Genomic DNA, 19,946 nt, shown 5'->3' on the forward strand with positions numbered 1-19,946 from the left:
TCCCATCCTCTGTATTGATTATCCCTTGATGTCTGCCTGCAGAGTTAGAGACTTTGTGTTTTGATTAATCCTGGTACTCTGGGACAGTGAACAGGGCTGCAGGAGGCCATTTGTCCATGCATGTGAATCAGGCAGTTTTTCTTCCTTGGTGATTTGCAATGCAGAGACAAGACCAGAGGTAGACAGGCCAATAACAATGTTTTTAGCAGGTCTGTAATATAGCCTTCACCATAACCAAGATCCAGCTGAACTTCTTGTCAACAGAAAGCCTGACAGACTTATTCAGGAGTAGCCATCTATTCCTGGGGATGTTGTGTGGTACCACCCACAGCCCTTGTGTTGCGGGACATGAGCACAGCGTCCTTATGTTGCGCTCTTGTTGGATGATCATATAAGGATGTGATGGTGCTGAGCTGAATGACCCTTTCACAGCTGTCTTGCTGCATATCAAGGCTTTGTTATTACTGATTGCAAGGAATCAGATTGTACTTACAGGGTCAAAGGTTTAAGTATCCATTGTGTAATTCTTGTAATACTGTAGTGAGGCAGGCTTGTATTATTACTGCCTCATCTTGGAAGCCTTCAAAGCCTGTCAGTATGTCTGATAGTGTTTGGCACTTAGATATGACAGTGAATGGTAATTTGCAAGTGCCTCAAATGGACAGAAAATAGTTTTCATTATTTTTACTTGATTTGGAGTAGTGTCAAGCACCCTGTAAGAGCTCAGATATTACTTGGGCTGTGGTGTTCCCTAACAGGTGGCTGTGAGTGGTATAGCATGTCCCATCCTTGGTGCAGGTCTTGAGAGGTTGGGTTCAATTCCTGGACTCAGCACTGATCTTATGGATGACCTTGGGCAGAGGAAGCAGCTTGTTTATTGCCTTTTGTAAAATGCTTTGAGAGTTACAGATGGAAATTCTATATAGAGGGAAGGCATGACTGTTGTGTTGATGGGTGTTCGGGAAACATGGGTTACAAAAGAACAAGTGGGTGTAACAAATAAGGAAGAGGACCAGGAAAGTGGTGGAGAAGGTAAGAAGGGGTGGTTGCTCTTCTCTGCTGCTGTGGGACCCGGATGAGGATGTCTGGGTGCCAACTTGCTCATGCCCTTGGCACCAAGACTTCTGACAAATCGGCCACTCTGCACTCATGTTGGCTTTTGCTGCTTCTCTCTGCAGACCAAATGATGTACTTTTCCTTTGAAGAAGCTGTAATTACAGAAGAGCCCAGCAGCACTTTCCTGTGGTGGGAATGGATATATCAGCATTTCCACAAAGTCCCTTGTGAGGGATTTACAGCTCTGCCATTAATATTAGCCACACAGTGGGTGTATAAGCTGCTTGCCCAAAAGTATTAAAAAATAGTTTAAAACAGCGTAGCAAATTTTAGTAGGCCTTGTCTAGAAGCAAACTTGCACTGGTTTGATAAAGAGTGATTTTAACCTAGTTTGGTTAGAGTATTGCTTATTTGTATGTACTTGCTCATATCTGGCTTCAGGGTGACTTATTTCAGCCTATTCTGACTTTAACAAACTAGAGGCTGTGCAGAAATTGTGTAAGGATTCCCTCTTCATGCATAGCACTACCTGGGCTGAACAGATCTGGTATCTACTGGGTTAACTAAACCAAGCTTTTCATCATACAAATGAGGGGCAGTACACAGAACCAGCAAGTATTTAATCAAACTGGTTTTGAACATCACTGTAGCTAAAATGCTATAGATTGTGTGCAGCCACTGCCTAAAACTGAAGACAGGAGAAATACTGAGACTTCAGCCATGTTATTACTATCACAGTGTTAAAACTGAGAGAAAATATCATAGAATCATAGAATGGTTTGGGTTGGAAGGGATCTTAAAGACTATCTAGTCCAACCCCCCTGCCATGGGCAGGGATACATTCTTCTAGATCAGGTTGCTCAAAGCCCCATCCAACCTGGCTTTGAACACTTCCAGGGATGGGGCATCCACAACTTCTCTGGGCAACTTGTTCCAGTGCCTCACCACCCTTGTAGTGAAGAATTTCTTCCTTTTATCTAATCTAAATCCTTGTCCTATCACTACATGCCCTTGTAAAAAGTCCCACTCCAGCTTTCTTGTAGGCCCCCTTCAGGTACTAGAAGGCTGCTATAAGGTCTCCTCAGAGCCTTCTCCAGGCTGAACAGCTTACTCAGCCTGTCTTCATAGGAGAGACGCTCCAGCCCTCTGATCATCTTGCGGCCCTCCTCTGGACTTGCTCCAATAGGTCCATGTCCTTCTTACGTTGGGGGCCCCAAAGCTGAAGCAATAGTCGAGGTGGCGCCTCATGAGAGCAGAGTAGAGAGGCAGAATCACCTCCCTCGACCTGCTGGTCACGCTTCTTTTTATGCAGCCCAGGATATAGTTGGCTTTCTGGGCTGCAAGCGCACCTTGCCGGGTCATGTTGAGCTTCTCATCAACCAACACCACATCCTTCTCCTCAGGGCTGCTCTCAATCCATTATCTGCCAGGCCTGTATTTGTGCTCAGGATTGCCCCGACCCATGTGCAGGACCTTGCACTTGGCCTCGTTAAACTTCATGAGATTTGCACGGGCCCACCTCTCAAGCCTGTCAAGGTCCCTCTGGATGGCATTCCTTCCCTCCAGTGTGTCGACTGCACCACACAGCTTGGTGTCATCAGCAAACTTGCTGAGGGTGCACTCAATCCCACTGTCCATGTCACTGACAAAGAAGTTGAACAATGGCAGTCCCAATACTGACCCCTGAGGAATGCCACTTGTTGCTGGTCTCCACTTGGACATCGAGCTGTTGATCACAACTCTTTGAGTGTGACCATCCAGCCAATTTCCTATCCACTGAGTGGTCTGTCTGCCAAATCCATGTCTCTCCAATTTAGAGGTAAGGATGCTGTGCGGGACAGCATCAAATACTTTGCACAAGTCCAAGTGCAGAACCTCTTGGCTCAGTTTAACACAGAACAGCACAAATATCCTTTTATCCTCTCCCATCTACTTCATTACATTGTGTAGGCATAAGAAAACATTTGTCTTCTATTTTTGTGAGTTAAAAATTACATGCATGCTTACACAAAAGCTTTGAATGTCAGAGGTAAAGCTGAAGGCTTTTTCCCATGGATGATCTTCAGTATCAGGAATTCATGGTTCAAAAGGCACTTTCCTCTGGTAATGGAGTCCAAGGCAGTGTTAATATGTATGGCTTTTCCCATTCTGAGAAAATACTTCTGGCAGGAGGAAGGTGGGAAGGAGGAGGACACTTCTCTAGTGTGCAGATTTCCCTCCAAGTAAGGAATATGAAGCAATACAGGAGGCCTTGTACTCCTTAAAAATCAAGTCAGAGCCTGGGATGCCCACAGGATGGTGGACTGGGCACTTTCCCAGTTTTATTTTTACTTTATATGCTTTGCAATCCCTTTGCTTAGTTGTGGCTTTAGAGTGGAAGCCCTGCTGCACAAGAACTGTCTTCTCCGCTCCTGTAGCGCACAGTGCAATTGTTTCCACTGGTGACTTTGCTCACCAATAATATGAATATTTATTACTACAGCTACTGCCATCACTTAAGTTGATTATAAAATGGAGAGGAATGTTCTGAGAGAGCCTACCAGAGACTCCTGATCAACTCTTAATCAAGACCCAACCTGATTTGTGGGTTTTTTAGCTTCTGTTTCTGAAGATGATCTAAGTTAGGAATTTAAGAAAACAGAGAATGGACAGCTGTAGGTATAGCAACCGTTTTTGTGGAATATGCATTTATGTTGAAAACTGGCGTGCCTGAACCCACATTTAACAGTTTTTTAGCCTATAAAGGTGTGTTGTCCTCCTGAATATAAGGATTTTGCTTAGTTTTAGAGCAAAAAATATTGAAGTCTTATGTTAGGACAGTGAATATCCTTAAGAATTCTTGTACCTCCATGAGCTATAGCTGTAGTCTTTCTCCTCCCAAGAAGCTCCTCTTGGTGTGATAAGCAATGGTGTTAATCAACAGCTGGAGGAGTGTTTTCCCACTTTTCTCTTTAATACACCAGAAATGTTGCAATGAAAACTGAAATGGCACTTACATACAGACTTTGTGGAAGTGGCTTGATGCTACAACTTCAAAATTTCATAGCACTGCTGCTCACACTACCATTAAAATATTGGCAAGTTTTGAAGAGCTGTAAAATATAATAATGCTAGCATCTACATGAGTTAGTACGTGGGAGCTAGTAACTTCCTGAAGGGAGATGCTGAAAAATATAACTAAATAGCAGAAATAATTGCATGTGTGAGCCCCCAAAGGTTGTCTGAAGGACTAGAGAGGAGAAACTTTATCCTCCTACTACCAGATCACAGCAAAAAAAGATGTGACGACATTCCAGCCATCTGACTACATCAGTCTTCAAAGGAAGATGTCAGTTTGCTCAGGAGGCAGGAGCCAGTGCATAGCATGCTTCCAAAAAGAGAAGTTTCTATGAATTCTATGTGGATCTTGTGCTCTCTGTGTGGAAGCCCTTTCCATGCCAATTAAAATAATCCTGGCTCTTCAGCTTCATCTTGTTTAGGCAAATTGGTGGAGGTCCCCATGGAGTTTGTTCCTCTAAGAGTAGGACTGGGGGTGTTGCTTGGTTGAGTTCACACAACTTAATATACAGGAGGATGTTTCTGAAAATTCAATCAGTCTAACATTTTAGTTATAATTGAATAATATTGCAGACTTGTTAGACACTCAACCCATTTCATATTTAAGACTTTCAGAATTAATAACTGATTCAGCCTGGGACATGATGAATGTCCATGTCAAAGTCTAATCATATCTGGCTTTTGTTCCAGCATATTCCAGAGACAAAACATTCTTTTATGATTCTTCTAGTCTATGCATTTTTAAAAACACAGAATAAAAAGTCTTGGCAGAAATCCAGTCACTAGAATGATATTCATTCCAGGAATATTTTTAAGGCCACTGCTTGCTGTTCATCCTCCTGGTATTCTTCAGTTGCTTGTTCTTCTCTTTACAATTGGGACCTCTTTTTTTTTTTTTTTTATTTAAAAATTATATGTTGTTTCAGCTTGCTCTAGTAAGAATACCTAAATTCTAATGACAAAAGCTATTTATCTGTATTTATTCACAAGCCATCACAGTTCTTTAAACTTCAGAAAGCAAGTTTGAAGTAGGCTGTAACGTCAGAGTATGATTATGTATTTCAATCTTCATGGCTTAGGAAATACTCAGATGAGCTACTACTACTTGCATTTCTATAGAGAAAAACTTTATCATGTGGTGAGCTCCAGAAATGGCAAAGAAAGGATCACATTTTTCTGATGCTACTGGAGTCTAAGTAACTGGACATTTGCCTACCCTGCCTATGCTTGGAGATGTAACACCAAACTATTAGAGCAACTGCAGCATAAAGTACCCTGAAATGTTTCAGAAATAACTGGAAAGGTAGTATGTGCACTCATGCTAGACATACCCAGTATTCATGACTTGGAGAATCTGGCCTATGGCAAAAGAGGAGTCGAAAAGAATTCATCTACTTTGAAGATATTAGGATTTACAAAAATAAACCCATGCAGTTACTTTCAGTCACAAAATTGACATTTGAATAATGCTTGGAAAAAGGGAGTTCGGTCTTCACAAAATTTGCACTCCTTGAAGTTGTTTCAATTATTGATTGCTGGATTATGGCATTTGCAATAACTCAGGGATCTTGAAATGTTTTAAAGCAGTCTTTTCATTTTCATACAGAGATTGCAGAGGTGCTTGTTCAGCAGGATGTGAAGATGAACTCTGCATCCAAATATATAAATAACTGACTAGGGTTTTAGTTTTTCCATCATAACAGTTGCTTCAATCGCCACCCTTCTACGGGAGAAGGTATTTTGACTTTTGGTTTTATAAAGGCAAAAATACCTTGGAGATCATCAGAAAGAAACCTTAATATTAAGGCTATCATATGCAAACTGGTAGGGATCAAATACTTGTACCCATTCTGACACTGAATAGCACTTTGTTAAAGGAACAATTCCAAGGTGACAGCTTGTAAACCTGTGGGTTATTTTAGGGCAGAAAGGATCAATATGACCATCTAGCCCTGCTTTGTGGGTCATAGAAATTCAGCCATTCCTTTTGGATGTAAGCCCAATGACCAAGTCTGTCTGATGTTTCAGTGCTCTTACTCTCTGCAAGTGATTTTTCTTCTCATAGAAAATAATAGCTTTTTGCTTCAGGAGTACTGCATCGTTTTACAATTATGTCCAGTCCAGAGACAGTTCTGATTTTGTAATCAATGCATTCGAATGGGGAAAAAATAGGAACTACAGTGACTAATTTTGATCTCTGAAGAGCTTATCTAGGAAAGGGATAGATTTTCTCATCACCTGTAGGATTCAAGTCAAGATTTGAGATCATTTTTAGCTCAGTAAGAAGGCATGAGTGCAGATAGTGGACTAACATAGGGAAATTCTGTGGCATGGGTTATGGAGGAGGATCTGACTAATGCACAAATGATCCCTCCTGGCCTTCAGACTGCTGAATTACTTCATGCATGTTAACCATAGTTTACAGTAAATGTGTGCAGTGGAAATTACCAACATACTTAAACAGTCTGTAACACTTTGCTGTATTTCTTCTTATTTTTCCACATGTGAACAAAATGTCAAAAGAACTATGTAACAAGATAACACATTACAGATGATATTACCTATGCTCTTCTAAGACAACTTTCCCTGTGTTTCTAATTGTGAGGGGAAAAAGTGGATATTCTTGTAACGGCTGGTGCATTTGTAATAATTAAGGGTTAAGGTATGTGATTGGTATGAGAGGGGTGTTGATACTGGTGCACTTCTGTGCAAAAATGATGGGTTCCCCCTTCCAACTGCTGCCTATTGCTAGCTGGCTAGCTAAAACAAATAACACTGCGTGCTAAATATAAGTGGCTACATCCTACTGTGGATCCATCTGCAAACATACCACGTGCCAGTTGCTCTAGGTAGGGTATCTTGGCATGGACATCTGTTTACAGGGAAAGCCTTTTTTTGTTTTGCTGCCCTAATTGTTTCCATGTATCTCAGACTTGGGTTTCTCCCATTTCATGGACATGAGAGCAATTAGCCAAGAACTTACAAGCTCAGCAGAGTTAGGGGAGTAGTTTATAAACAAATCAAGGTTGCTCACAAGGCATGTTTTCTCAGATCCGGTGAAATGTTAAATACAGTCATCTCTCAATTAGTCTGACCAGCAAGGGGCAGATGGGATAACCTGGATAAAGAAAACACAGATACTACAAAACACATGTAAATGAGTCAATAAGATTGTATGATAAAGGCATAAAAGGGAAATGTTTATGATGCTTTTGGCTTAGATTCATGGGTGCTAATGAGCTCCTGAGATAGGAAGTCTACACAGTGCACTGCTGTATACCTTAGCCCAAGTCTACCACGTATGGTATAAACATTTCTCTCGTTCCATGGCCCTAAGAAATCCCATTTCTCAGTGGGGACTCTGTGTTCCTGTACAGGGCTGTGAGCAAGAGCAATGTCGCTCCTGAGTCAGGTCTGGCTTTGCTGGCCTCTGCACTGATATTGCCAGGGCTTCTGGTTATAGGGTCAGTGCGAGTGCAACCCTCTCTGCAGTTATAGCATAGGTGATCTGCTGCACAGGCACTCTGCCCCATGAGTGGCAGAGCTTACTATGTGCAAGGCTTTCCTGACATGTAGTTTATGAGTAGATATTCTTCTATCTGCTCTCTGTATTACTGTTCTTCTCCCATACTTCTTTAATTAAATAGTTTGTCTGCTGTTCCAATATTATCTACTTGCCAATACTTAAACTGACATTCTCATACACTTCTCTAAACACACTGCATCAAAATTCAGCCTGACTTACACCAATGGGCTTTTCTGAGCTCTGAGAAAAACACAGTGGAAAGTGTCTTACAAAAAGTTATCTTGTAAAACATAACATAACCAGACATACTGTACTATGTGGTATCTTAAAAACTGCTGACCCATGGTCATGCAGTGCACTAGTAAATTGAAGTATACTAGTATATTAAATGTCTAAAACCATAGCGTGTGTGTATATAACAAAAAAAAAGATGAGAATACCCTTTAAAGAGTCACTGTTGTATAGATAAGTACTCTGTAACACTTGCTTTCGGAATTAGTATTTATTAGCACATCAGATTTAGAGCATGTAAATATTGTTAACTATTCCTGAACACTTAAATATCCACTTCGAGTTCAAATTCTGCATTGCTACGTATTTCATTCCTTCGGTGCAACTTGTGTTCTCAGCTCTCTAAAACTACACAAGGTTGATGCAGTTAAGTATGTTTAATTTTTGAGAACGAATCCTCAAGAGTTAAAGCCCTCTAGTCTGAATGGGCAAAAATATCTCCAGGTATTTTTTCAAAAGCCAAGGGCTTATCTTGGACAAGATTTTCTCCTTCTGCTGATATTCCTCCTAATGGATACCAGTTGTCCAAGTGACGTTGAGAGCGATGGTAAAGGCATATGTGTAGGTGTTGTACACAGTTGTAAAGCGATCAGGACCTTTGTGGTTCCCAGGCTGTTATGGATGGGAGCCTGTCTTTAAGTCTGGTTACACCACAGGGCTCCTCTCCTAAGCAGCAGCAACGTTTACGCAGGTAACTCCACTGAAGTCCACTGGGCTCCCAGGATGTGTAACTTGTGAGAAAGGGTTGGAGAATGAGGCCTTGAATATACAACAGGCAAACATCTATGACTACCTGCTCTCTTAGTAAAGTTAAGTTTGCTGCACTGATGCTGAGAGTTTTAGGAATCAAGCCCTTGTCTATTTCGTCACTGTCAAACCTAGGGAGGACAATGCTGATACACATTCACTTAGTAAATGTCTAAGGAGTTGTTTTTTTAGGAAGAGCCAGGTACATGTATACTAGTTGTCTCCTTAGCACAGAGCCTCTCCAGCACTCTAACCCTATACTTTAGTCACTACTGACAGGTAGAGGGCAAATTTGCATAATGAACTGTTTAAATATTCAGTTTTATCAAGGCTTCAAGGCAGTATTTGTCCTCCGCATCTTCAATAGCTAGTGACCCTATCTAAATCAACATCATTTGTCAAATCAAATTAGGCTTGTTGTTAATTTCAGACAGTGATGTTCATCTTTTTGATGCTTTCAAACAACTCTGAGGTAAATCCCTGTGACATAATGCTGCTTAGATATGCTAAATGAGTCACTTGTTCAATGCTGCAATTGTCAGAAAAATATGAAACTTAGCTCTAAGGTAAATATTGTTGGGTCACTTGAAATGTATGCAAATTTGACATTTCTCTGCTGATTAGCATATCTACACATCAAAGTTTTCTATATATCACATCAGATATTTTTGATTCAGGAGAGTTAAGGTCAGTGGCACTTGGCATACTCTTTACTTTGCATTAGACAAGATGAGAAATGAAAATCTTCTTAGGGAAACTTTCCAGCTCAAACCTTACTTTGCTGAAAACAGAACATTGCAGAGGAGCAGGGGAAAATAGCAGAGGTTCCTGTTTTTCAGTATAAAACTAATAAAGGAACACAAAGAGATCATTCACTTAACTAATGAATTCGAAAGGAAAAAAAAAAAAAAGAATAGATTAGGGTGCAGAGAGAGCAAAAAGCTTTTCTTAATGTGTGCAATGAGTTTGCCTGTACAACGTATACCTCCACATGTAGATATGTTTGCTTTTGAAATGTGTCTTTTTTTAATGAAAAAAATAGGAGGTATGTCCTGTTCTTTTAAAAGTTGCATTTTGATTTGTGGCTCAAATGTGTCAGTGGGAGTTTTGCACTGTCTTTCCACAAATCTGTCTGACCGTGATGGAGTGCTGCAGTTCATAAGTTCATTAGCTCAATGGTTGCTCCCATAGATGCTAATATAACTGGTCAGAAGAGTTAATTGTTCACACATTTTGCACATCAGGCCTTTAGAGATCATCAATAAATTGTCAGTGGATTCAGGTCTCCAAAACTCTCTGTGAAAATCCATTATGCTCAATGACAGACAGGTCTTGGATTGAGTGGTCCTAGGCTGCCATGTACACCACCACAGGAAGGATAATTTACGTAGCCCCTTTGAAGTCCTGATACCAGAACAGATCTGTGTCAGTGAGGGTAAGGAAGTACACAGCAAGCAGAGAGTAGGCACTAAAAATCCCGAAGAGCATCTTGCTGGAGAATAAACTCAGTGCACAAGTACAGTGACTTTTGTTGTGCTGCAGTGGAGTAAATCGGTCATGTAGGGTTTTTTTTTTTTCTTTCAAAAAGAGTGAAAGTATCTCAACTGCAGCATCCAGTGAATGCCAGCAAAATATTGTTTTAAAAATAAAACAAACATTTTTTGAATTATTGGAGCAGAAAGATGTGTCAGACACCACTAACATATGTTTATTTTTCTTTTTCTCTCCTATAACTGAAACATGGCCAAACTCTGTTTCCTTCTCCTTTACTTTGTGTGAGTATGTGTGCGTATGTGTATACAGATATAAATTTTATTCTTACTCTACCTGAAGACCTTACATGCTACATTCTAGAAATGACTGAATGGACTTATTAGACTCCAGAAAATAAGGCACAGAAATGCTGGTTGATCCATTATTACTGCAGGGCATATAGCACCACTCAACCACATTAGCAGTTGATGTTTGATGATAAATCAATAATAGCTTTTATCTTCTAAGTAAAAGATATTTTATTCTCTTCCGCCTTTCCCGTGGTGGGTGATCTAAAACCAGGAACTGCACTCACATTCTTAAGGCAAGATTTTAAAACTATTTTGGTGTAAGATTCACATTTGCAAGCTGCCCATGCTTCCCATATTGGCAATGATTTTGACAAATGTAAAAAAGTCACTAATATTTTGACACTTTCACTGCCCAACTATGATACCAGCTGGCTGTGAATTCAGTTATTCATTGTTCTGCTGTATTTTAAAGACTGGTCCAGAGCCAATGTACTGGACCAGCTCCATTCATTCATTTTCAAGATTGAAGTTTCAGCTAACTGTAGTGGCCATTTTTCAAATAGATCTGGAAACCTCTTCCAATTTAACAGGATCATATAGAACAGAAAAAGTCAAGTGTGCATGTAGATTTAAAGCTCTTCTCTTCAAGGGAAGGAATACATACGTTTCAGCCTGAATCGGCTTAGTCTTCACAGGATTTCTGACTGCTCTAATTTTTTTTAATTCATGACCAGTGTTTTCTTCACAGTAAAGCAAGCAAAAAAAAAAAACCACCTTTATAACAGTTAGATGGATTTAAAATAAAATTGAACTAAGGGATAACTGTTCTGAATTCTTAAAATGAGAAGTCACTACGCTGGACTCATGCTGCCTGAGATGTATAGCAACTCAATTGTTACTTTTAAAGAAACTAAAAAGAAACTTACACATTTTTGGCTCCAGATAGGCAAATACAACTTTAAACTGGACAGAGATGGAGCTCTCCGAAGTCCTTAGTGCACTTGCTGTGCAGATCTGAAGTACAGGACCCTTTGTAAGTCCAGTCTTTTCCGAACTGAGTATCCTGAAACCCAGATATACATCTAAGTTAGCAGGTCCTTTTGAAGTGCCCTTCTTTAACAAATATAATAAAAATGTGCTTACTTAGTAAATCTTCTTTATTGTGCCTGCTAACGTTTTACACTATTTTCCAAAGCCAGTAACAATATTCATCCCTCTGGCTTGTAACTCACTGATTAAAAAACAGATTGCCAGCAGTCATCTGCTATTGTCTGGCTTCTTAAATTCTGTTTCTGGTTTAATTTACTTGATTGTTCCATGCACTATTCATGAGTTCTATAATATTCCAAACTTTAATTTCAACAGATTAATTCTTACTAATTATTCAACATATGAACCTGCACATGAGAATTGTACTGTATGCACCATCCTGAGGCGCAGAATGCAATGTCGAATCGTTTCCTGATTTCAAGTGGAAAACAAACTAATTATGTGGAAATATGATAATATATTGTGCTGCAGGGACCAGCCCTTTGTCTGTTTAGAAATGTTTACTTACGATCGGCTCCCTGTGTTATTTCTTCCAGGAGGAGCTGCCCTTTCTTAATGCATAAACATTATTGACTGGTCCATGATTCTTTACTTCAAGAAAGCTGATTTACATAATTTTATATTACTTCCGTCTGGTGGAAGCAAACAAGACATCCCAGGAAAGTAATAATTGAGCTAGCTGTAGCAATCTTCTGGAAAGATAAGACACGGAAGTCCTTGGAAATGAAGGATCACTTACTTCTCTTTTATTTCTCCTACTTTTTTTTTTTAAGCTGTCATGCAGCTTTACCTCTGCGCCGTTTGATTTGATGCATATCAGCATCCAGCACTTCAGCACAGCATGGGGTGCAAATCAACCATCAAAAAATTCAAGTAAGAACACACTTTCTCAGTTTTCTGTCAACGTACCCCAGTCGAGGCTAATTGGGTAACATTGGTGAAATATTGGGATATGGGATCATTCATTGTTTGGGAGAAGCACAGTGAAGTCCTGCCATGGTCAGTGAAGCTGTTGGCAGTCTGGCCTGTGGTCTCAGCCTTACCAGGCTAGAAACTGTGGCAACACAGCAAAACCTCGCTGCAATGTTGCTTGGCTGAAAAAGAAATGATTTAGTCAAATACGGGAGGTGGGGGAGGAGGGGAAATAAGAGCCCTCCCTCCCCCCCCCCCCCCCCCCCCCCCCAAAAAAACTAATACATTTTTGCTTCCCATGCCATGTGAAACGCGGTATGTGCTACAAACTGAAAGGCTGAAATATGTTTTCAGAAATTAATCACCAGAGAAAACTATAAAAATAAAATAGAGGACTCAACTTTCTTAAGGGACCCTGATCAGTAGTGGCATTATGTAGCAAGCCAAGGCTCTACGAAAACAAACACTAGCAACAATTGGGGAAGATAAAATCTGGTCCCTAGAACTACATTTTAATAGACCTTGGGTGATACAACACAGTTCAGCATATATCGTAATACTTTCATTCCCCTATAAAGCCATCTTTTAGATAATAGGGGGACTACTTGATTTTCCATCCTTCCGTCTTCCCCAATAATTTGTAGTTTATTAATTTTACAGTATCTAAGCATTCTGCTATTTACCCCGTTTATTTTTTGCTTTATGATAGCAAAACAGTTTGCGGATAATCTGCTTTCTGGTTCATCTGTATTTTTGCTATGATTTTTACTGTGCCTTGCCCAAAGACCCTAAGAGGAGATCAGAAGTACATGTAACCAATGCAAACAAAACCTCTGTCCTAAACGTTCCCATTCTAGGATCCAATTTCTAGGATCCAAATTTCAAGGTGCCTAGCATTCATTTAGCCATTTTTCTTTAATAACTCTAATAGAAGTTTGCAATTACATTATCACTGTCTTAAAGTGGAAAACCTGAGTCAGTGCTGTGACCCGAAGTTATTTCACTCCTTTCTGAAAGAATGTCTTCTCTCCTTTGTGCTGCCTTAGTACCTAACTGAATATTGAGTTAAAAGACCCTTATGCTCTGCATCCGCCTGTTGCAACCCTGCTCCTCATTACTGGTTGAGAGAAGGGATGGAAAGCAGAACTGATCTTGGGATGAAACCCTTCGTTTTTTTCAGCCACTGATTTTCCAAAGATTTTTCCTGCCACAACGAAAAATGGAGGAATCTGTTTTTCACAATGAAAATGTTCCCAGAGAGACCAGGACAGCTCAGGAAGGATATGCAAATTCAATGAGGCAGCACAGAGGGGAATTTTTAATATTAATTTTAGATATAGCATTCAGGTTTGATCTGAATCTAAAAAGTACTGACTTAAAAGACTCTGGTATGAATTTCCTGGTATCAGTTAAAGATGATTTTGTTCACACTTAATGAAGTGATCAGGGAGTGAGGAGAAAGATGGGTCTGTATGGATATGATGGTTATTTTTCTCATTTGGGCTCAGACTTGAAAAGTAACTTGCTCCTTTGCTCAGAAATAAGGACCGTGAAATACTTCCTTGGGAAATGGCTGTAGAGCATCTCTTAATGGTATTTAAATAATTGAAATGTAAATATCATTGTAACCCAGCAGACTGTGTTTTCTCTCTGCCGCAGCAGTGCTTAGTATGTTGGAAAGGCAACGCAAGGAAACGGGGGAGAAAGGAGGAGATTTCCCCAATCCCAGGGTGTACTACGGATCCTGCTACAGCCTTCAGCTGTACCACTTGGCTCTAGGTTGTGATCTCATCTGATCTCCAGTTCAGCCGTGTCAGATCAGGTCAGTCATTGGCTGAGAGATGTTCCTGGAAAAAAAAAATAAATTGGAGATGTTTCCAGAAATGAGAGGTGACTGAAGGTAGTCAGCTGGGGCTGGATCAGACTCCCCAGCCAGGGAAGAGACCTTTCTGCCACCTCTAGCACCACACCTGCAACCAAACCAGCAATGCTTCCTTGCAGGCTGTGGAGCTGATGATGCTAACCATGCAGCACCATGCACTACCCCTTAGAAGTTGCTCTACTTTACAGATTGGGAGTGATATGATGAAATATCTTCATCAGGACCAGGTAAGAACATTTCTAGCAGTGCAAAAACATGAAACTCTGTCTTCTATATCCTGAGCTACTGCTCTGAAAAGGGCAGTCTTTTGATCTATGTGTTTTGAGTCCCTTCAATTCAGTTTTCATAAATCCTGCACATCTTTTTGCAAGAAGGCAAGATTTTAATTTTATTTTTTTTCAGCACTATGACTGTGTATGAGTATAAAATGAAAAAGAGAGGATTTTATCACGCTTGCCTGGAGAGCTGAGAGTGCTCTGGGCTGGCTGACACGGCCGCCTGGGCCGTGTTAATGTAGGAGATGCAGGACTTGCTAGAGTTGGGAGGATTGTTGCAAAGCCTGAAGTCTGTGCCTGACCGAGGCTACCACCATCCCCTTCACCTGCTTAGTACAGTTTAAGCCCCAAGCTGACAGCAGCTGGCAGAGCAATGCCTCTTGCCCGTATGGGTGCATTACAGGATCCCACTGAGGTTTCTGCAGATGATGGGGTGTGGGGTGCTAATACATGTGCTGTCAGTTAATGCCTCTGCACTGGCACGGAGCAACTTGTTAATTCCTGGCATGTCTGATGACTGAGTTGATTAAGTTTTGATGCCTTCTGTGTGGGCCGTTGAAAGCATCAGGAAAGTGTGCTCTCTGCTGCTCTGACGTGCCTTGAGCCTCAGGTGTTCCCTGTTTCAGACATGAGCATTTTAGCTAGGATTTGTGAAGGTGTTAGGTCGTTTTGCTCAAAGACGCAGTGGGGCAAGAGGCATCCTTGTTTCTGGATAAAGGGAGTTCTTTCAATCCCTCCCTCTGGTTATGTTCAGACTCCACCTTTTTTTCCTTCCTTCCTATACGTGTGTCTCTTCATGGAAGGACAAGTTACCCCTCTCAGCTCATTTCTCCCAGGTGGTCCCCAGCAGATTTACCTTCCATCTCCTTGACTTGTGCTCTGCTCTTTTCACTGCATCAGCTCATCTCTGCCAGCAGGATGGGGCTGGCAGGACGTTTTCTATAAAGGACGGGCTCCTCCTCCACTGTGGTTTGTCATTATTAATCCATAGAAACCCTGAGGAAGCTAAAAAATGGTAAATCTTCAGCCAGGTCATCTGAAGGGGGCCATGTGTTGCACCCGTGCTGTTTCTGGTGCATGCACCAGCTCCTGCAGGCTGGTGCTTTTGTAACCAGTCCACACGCTTTGGCCAGAATTTATGGACATCGGTTAGTGTGGCTGCTCTCTCAGAAATTGCCATAAATAAGGTGCTGAGCATGCTCAGATTTACCATAGACATTTTTTGCAGTGTCTCTGCAATGGGATAGCTGGTGCCACCCATACTGGGTTTCACTGGAAAGAAGCCTGCTGTGGTTAATAACTTAAATGATATATGCTGAGAGACTTTTGTTGAGGGAGTGACTGATCCAAAGCCTGTTGAAATAAATGCAAAGAATAGCCTTGTCGTCAGTGGGCTTTGGATCAGGCCCAGATTCCTGATGATAATATACTGTCTTTTTTCATAATTTTGTGAGAATGGCTTTTTCTTTTGTGAAACAAACCATAGCTAAGGGGAGTGGGGAAGAAAGGAAGGCAGAGAGAACCACAGAAACTGTGCTAAAGGAATTTAAAATGAAAAATGCATTAAAAATTTAGTATGTGAGCAAAAACAGACTACTTTGCTCTGGAAGGGTGAAAGGGAGGAATAATTATTATTTTAATATGTACCAGGCAAGGACAAGCACAAATCTGACCACGTCTGAGAACAGCAGAGAGCCACAGCCTTGGCTAAGATTGAAAAGTTCTGGCAAATATCTCTGTTTAAAGACGGAGTGAGAGAAGGAAAGAGCCAGATCTGCCACATAAGCTCCTACATGTTTGCGTGAAGCTAAACCACACTTTGCTTTTAAGACTTTTTGCCTGATTTGAATGCATATGTTTGATAATAGGAAATACCATATTTATATTTATATTTACTCCTTATGTTACTCAGGGGTCTTTTAAAGAGTTCAGGGAATTAGTACAAATGGTTCTGCATGCTTCTGTGTCATTCTCGCCAAGGCAACCTGGTAATTATGGGTCGCACTTTGTAAGTAATGTAATGGCACTGGGAGCTCATGTGACTAGCAGGTAACCCCAAGAACTTTAGTGGGGAAAGATAATTTTCTCACATGAGCAGAGGGAGTTTGGATTGGCTCCATCTACAGGGACACTTGGCCATGCAAAGACTCCCACTAAGATCTGTTGTGTCCCGCCTGGTCACGCTAGTCCACCTGTGAGCATCACCTTGCAAACTGAGACCTTAAAAAGTGGTGGTCAGACATCCTCCCAGTGTTTCCATATGTTTTGAGTTTTTCTAATGGGCTACACTTGAATTGCCCCTTTTTTTTTTTTTTTTTTTTCTTTTCTCTTTTCTTGGGGAAAGGTTGTCTTCCAGAGGCTAAGAGACAAATAAAGAGAAAATCTGGTTGTGCCTTTCAGGACTCGCTGTATGGAGTTAGTTTCTTTATGAAATTGGATGTGTATGTCAACAGTGTCTGAATGGAGACTTCTGGAAAGAGCATTATCGTGGAGTCTCTTAGAGAAAACAGTTCTGCTTTGGGTGATTTTTCCTTCTAAAAGCCGCTGTGCAATCAAGAAGGCGATAGATACATACGTGAAAGCGGGAAGATGCAAATATGCAAGTCTAGGCCATCCACATTAAACACCCAAGAGGGGGAAACAAACCCCCTAATTTTCCTGCAGGAGTAGACATGAGTAAGAGATGTCAGTGCAGCTATGACATCTGTTTACATGGGGATTTTATGCACCTGTTCACTAGGCAATAACAAATGCTTACCATGGTGGTAGCTGTATCACACGGTACATATGCTGCTTCTGACATACATAACACCTCTTTAAGGAAACACATGGCCCCATATGTCATGAGAACTTGTTTACATTCTACAATACAGTAATGGAAAATATGTTTCATAATAAATGTTTTCATCATTTTTGTGTTTAAGGAAAGAATGGGAGTTTTACGCCCTAGCTGTCAAGCTGAGTGTCCTCCCTCATTGTTCTCATTGAGAGATGTGTGGCTGTGGACTAAGCTTCCTACAAGCTTTCAAAGCTCAGAGAAGTTGAGGTCTCAGCTGGTTAGTTGACCAGGTCTCAGCTGGTCAGTTTAAAGGCCGATGCCCATGAAAAAGGTAAAATTAAAAAAAGTAAGAAAGATTGGAACATATATTTGGGTGCAAATCAGAGTATTTATTTATTTGGCTTGCTATCAAATGACCAATTTCTGGTCAAATGTCATGTATTGCCTGTGTAGAGCTCTTGAGATACTGAAGCCACCTCAGGAAGAGTATCCCAATGGCTTTGCAGCTCCATCTTTTAGTTCAGTCACCTTGGAACCAGGAAAAGGAATCATATTACTTCATATCCATAAAATGAAGCAGGTTCCTGCTTGAAGGTTGTCTAGTCCAACCTCCTGAGAAATTAATTTGAATAGGTTTTAGCTTTAATATGGTTTGGTTGAGATTATTCAGATTTATGCTGCCATTTTAAGGCTTTTCCCTTCTAGTGGTTCTTCTGTTCTCAGTTGTCAATGTTTCCACCACAAAGACTGCTCATACACAGAAGTCTTTGTCCTCCATTCTCTCCTTGCCGCTGAAGCAAGATTTTGTCTTACAGTTAAACTAACAGTACTGTAAGAACTCAAAAGAAGAAGCTGTTATTTCCTATGGAAGACAGGTCCCAGAGTTAATAATTCTTATCATAGGGAATTTTTTTCTTGATATTTACCCTAACTGTCACTTTCTGGGATTTATTTTTGTGGAGTTAGCTAACAAGAGTGAAAATCAGACTCTACCTTGTTAGGGGAATCCACTCATTTACAGACAGTGTGAATGTTAGAGATATGTGGACAAACAACTTTTATTATTTTGATGTAAGGAATGATACATTGGTATATTGTTCAAATACATCTTTTTCTCTGTTAAGTCCTTCTGCAAAGCAGTATTCACCACTGTTTCAGCAGTTCACTTGCTATAAAAGAATGGATGAATAGATCATTTATTCCAAAATATAATTGCCTAAGCTTGTCTCTTTGCATAGATTTAGTGTTGTTTAACAACAAAGAATTTTCATGAGTTTTATAACATGTCCACCCCAAGTACTTTTTATTAGCTTTTATCATCTCTACCTCATCTATCACATATATATATTAAAAAAAAAAAAAAAGGGCATTTTATTTTCTTTCTTTTAAACTAGCTGCCTGATAACTTCTTTAGGTGCCTTTAACTGCAGTCTTGTGAGAAATGAAAAGTGTGTTTGGCTATTTCTTCTTTTTTTGCATTGGTTTAGATTTTATGCAGTTCAATATTTATTCCTCTCTCCCAGCCTCCTTCGCAGACTGCAAAGTCCTTGTCTGTTTTGGCCAAGCTTGGACAAGTGACGTAACTCTATGTGATCTGACAAACAGGGGCCACAGAGCACGTCAAAACCTTCTCATGAAATGTGTCAACGGTAAAATGATAATAAAAGTATAAAAATAGATTAAACTGCACTTTTAGTGACATTTTCTGACTTATACTTTCTCAGTGTTAGTTTCTGAGTTTCTTGGGGCTTGTGCAATATGTCAGGGCATGAAGGTACTCTTGCCCATATGTATTTGAGGACAAAGATACATATTTTAAGTACTTCATGAGCAGAGCATGTGTTTTCGTGTTTTCTGTTTCAAACATGCTGCTCCAGTGTACTACCACATGAAAATACTCATGCTAAAGTAACCCATTTTGCAGAAAGTCTGACATTCCCAGGATAGCATGGAGCAGCTCTGACCTTCAGCATCTGCAGGGCAAAATTTAATCCTGCTCTTGACTCTGACACTTACAATGTCATTGCAAAAAGTTAAAATGAAACACCTCCCAGACTGTCTGGTCCCTGCAGTTTGCATAATAAAGAGAAATAGGATATATTCTTTTAATACCTCGAGAAGCCTAAGGCCCTAATTCAACAAAGCATATGTCTCATTGACTTCAAGGATGCTTAAAGTTAACCATGTGCTTCGTTGCCTTGTTGAATTGGGGCCATAGATATAGCGATGATGCATACCCTATTAAAAACTGACCTGGCTAAAAGCATGGGCTTACTAGGCTTTAACAGTGCTCAGTTTCATTTATAAACAATTCCACTTTCTTAAAAGTATCCCTTTAACACACAGAAGCATAATTTTTTTTTTTGGCCCTAGGATAAATTCTCAGCTGATGGAATCATACATAAGATTGTTTCTCCCTGTACTGAATCTTGGTTTTCATTCCACAGACATATATATATAAATATATATATGTATATTTATATAATGTATATATATATTTGTAGGTTATTCCCACAATTAGGCCCAAGACTCCTTTTGAATTTATAATTGTACATGGAATACAGGGGATAGCAAATCTTGTTTGACT

The 19,946-nt window shown here is 40.3% G+C and overlaps 1 pseudogene across 1 annotated transcript in view; it reads left to right on the forward strand.

Annotated features, from left to right (window-relative positions):
- Nucleotides 1-935: 935 nt before the first annotated feature.
- The window catches only part of LOC309591702 (FRAS1-related extracellular matrix protein 1-like), a 90,059-nt pseudogene continuing 71,048 nt past the window's right edge, over nt 936-19,946 (forward strand). The window contains exon 1 of the transcript in view: nt 936-1,032. The product of the transcript in view is annotated as an FRAS1-related extracellular matrix protein 1-like (transcript). The remainder of the gene's footprint in view (nt 1,033-19,946) is intronic.

The sequence above is a fragment of the Platalea leucorodia genome (genome assembly GCF_965183815.1).
Source record: "Platalea leucorodia genome assembly, chromosome: 5".
Lineage (NCBI taxonomy): Eukaryota > Metazoa > Chordata > Aves > Pelecaniformes > Threskiornithidae > Platalea > Platalea leucorodia.